This window comes from Echinops telfairi, unplaced genomic scaffold (genome assembly GCF_000313985.2).
Source record: "Echinops telfairi isolate 266 unplaced genomic scaffold, ASM31398v2 ScPeMD7_7469;HRSCAF=8507_0, whole genome shotgun sequence".
NCBI classification, from domain to species: domain Eukaryota; kingdom Metazoa; phylum Chordata; class Mammalia; order Afrosoricida; family Tenrecidae; genus Echinops; species Echinops telfairi.
Genome location: NW_022111372.1, coordinates 57,638,768 through 57,641,416, shown reverse-complemented (window position 1 = coordinate 57,641,416; position 2,649 = coordinate 57,638,768).

Below are 2,649 nucleotides of genomic sequence, written 5' to 3'. Positions count from 1 at the left end.
AGTGTGCCAAAAAGTCATTAGTTATTTATTTTCATTATAACATTTTTCAAGCCTACCTTAAAGTAGAGAAACTAGTATAGAGAAGCTCTTTACACCCACCAGCCGATTTCAGCACATTTTCTCACACTGGTGCATCTAGCTTATTTTATTTTCAATTATTTGCAAAAGTATCTTAAAGCAGTTCCCACATTATTTCACTCTACATGCATCAGCATGGGTCTACAGAAATATGACCATTTTCTTATATAACCAAAATGACTAATCATATCAGAAAAAATAACATTTCCTGAGCGATAGCTAACACCCAGTTGATAACTTTATCTGAAACATACATAAACCTCTTTCATTATTATTATTATTTTCATACAGTCCACATTACAGTTGGATATTTTATCTCTGCAGTCTCTTTAATCTAGAAAAGTGCCCTCCCTTCACATATGATTTTTCTGTCATTGGATTATGACAGAAATCAGGTGATTTATTTCAATAGCATTTGCCACATTCTAGATTTGCCTGCAGCCTTCCAGGTGTGGGGCCGGGAGGCTAAAGGGGGTCATCAAACTCATTCTTCTGTTCTTTGTATCCCTTAAAAGTGAATGCTAATTCTTGAGACTGGTCTACATTCTGGTTCAGCTTGTTCAAGCAAGAGTCCTTCCTGGTGGCTCTGTGGGCTTTCTCTGGCATCCCCAGGTGTAATCATCCTGCCCCTACTGTTGTTGCCAGGTGCAGTCGATTCCAACTCATGGTAACCCTGTGGCACAACAGATTGAAATGCTGCTCAGTCCTTTACCACCCCAGTTTTTGTTATGTTTGAGTCCATTGTTTTAGCCATCTCCTTTACAATATTTGTCTTTTATGCTGACCTTTCTTGTTAATTTTCCAACTTTCACTTGCATATGAGACAACTGAAAAAAAACATGGCTTGTGTCAGGCTCATCTTGGTCCTCAAAGTAACATCCTTGCTTTTCAATACTCTAAAGAGGTCTTGTGCAGTAGATTCACCCAATGCAACTCATCTTTTGATCTCTTGTCGGCTGCTTCCATGAGCATTGATTATGGATGAAATCCTTGACAATTTCAATGTTTTCTCCATGCATCATGATGTTGCCTTCTGGTCCAGTTGGTAGAATTTTGGTTTTCTTTACATTGAGTTGAAGGCTGTACTTTTTGATCTTCACCAGCAAGTGCTACAAGCCTCCTCCCTTTCAGCAAGCAAGATTGTGTCATCTGCATATCGCAGATTGTTAATAAACCTTCTTCCAATCCTGATACCATATTTTTCATATAGTCTAGTTTCTAGGATTACTTGTTCACCAGGCAAATTAACTAAATATAGTAGAAAGATTCAGGCCTGACACACATCTTTTCTAATTTTAAACTATACAGTTTTCCCTTGTTCGGATCACCCAACTGCCTCTTGATCTATGTACAAGTTCAGAATGAGCACAATTAAGTGTTCTGGAATTCCCATCCTTCATAATCTTATCCATAATTGATTATGATCCACACAGTTGAAACCCTTTATGTAGTCAATAAATGTAAGTAAATGTCTTTTGGCATTCTCTTCATTGAGCCAAGATCCATCTGACACCAGCCATGTCACCCCTTGTTTCATTCACATTCTCTTCTGAGTCCAGTTTGAACTTCTGGCAGCTCCCTGTCAATGCCTGTACTGCTGTGGCAGTTTGCAAGTTATCTTCAGCAAAATTTTACTTGCATGTGATATTAATCATATAGTTCCATAACTTCCACATCCTGTTGGGTCACCTACAGGGATGCATACAAACATGGATTTCTTCCCGTTAGTCGACCAGGTAGCTATCTTCCAAATTTCTTGGCACAGACAAGTGTTGCATCAGCTTATTGAAACATTTCACATGGTAGTCTATCAATTCTTGAAGCTGAATTGTCCTTGATAGATTTTAAAAGGCAGAGTAAAACTTGGCCACATAAGAACATATATTTCTTGGAGCTTAAATTCTTTGTATATTAATAAATTGTTGTGTGCCATAAAGTCAATTCAGACTCATAACAACCCTGTAGGACAGAGTAGAACTGCCCAGAGGGTTTCTTCCACGGCAATTACTACAGGAAGAAATTGATTTACAGGCCTTTCTTCCAATAGATCCACTGGCGGTTTTGAAGCACCACCTTTTCCCTTAGCAGTTAAAGCACTAATTTGTTGCATCGCCAGAACTCTTCATACTAAAAAATAAAGGTAATCATTTTTGATGTCTGGAGCATGTTTAATTCAAATACTTTGTGACACCTAGCAATAATACAAACAACCCAAGCATATGCTGGCATAATACTGGAATTTGATGAGTACCTTTACTTGGAGAGGAGGGGTGTCTGAAGAGAATGGGAGAAGGGGAGGTAGAATAGCGATAAGGAGAAAGTGTGGTATAGATAGTTACAACACTAGGAGGTCTATTCTCAGAATAAAGGTGATTAAATATGTTGCACTTTGATTTATGTAATTGTTATGGGTTGAAGTATGGCCCCACTCCCAAACATTTTGTACATCCTAATGTCTCCACTTGTGAATAAAATATGCTAATGAGGCCATATCAGTATAGGGTGTCTCTTAAGCCAATCACCTTTGAGATGTAAAATGAACATGTTAGGCACCAAGAAACAAGCAGAGAT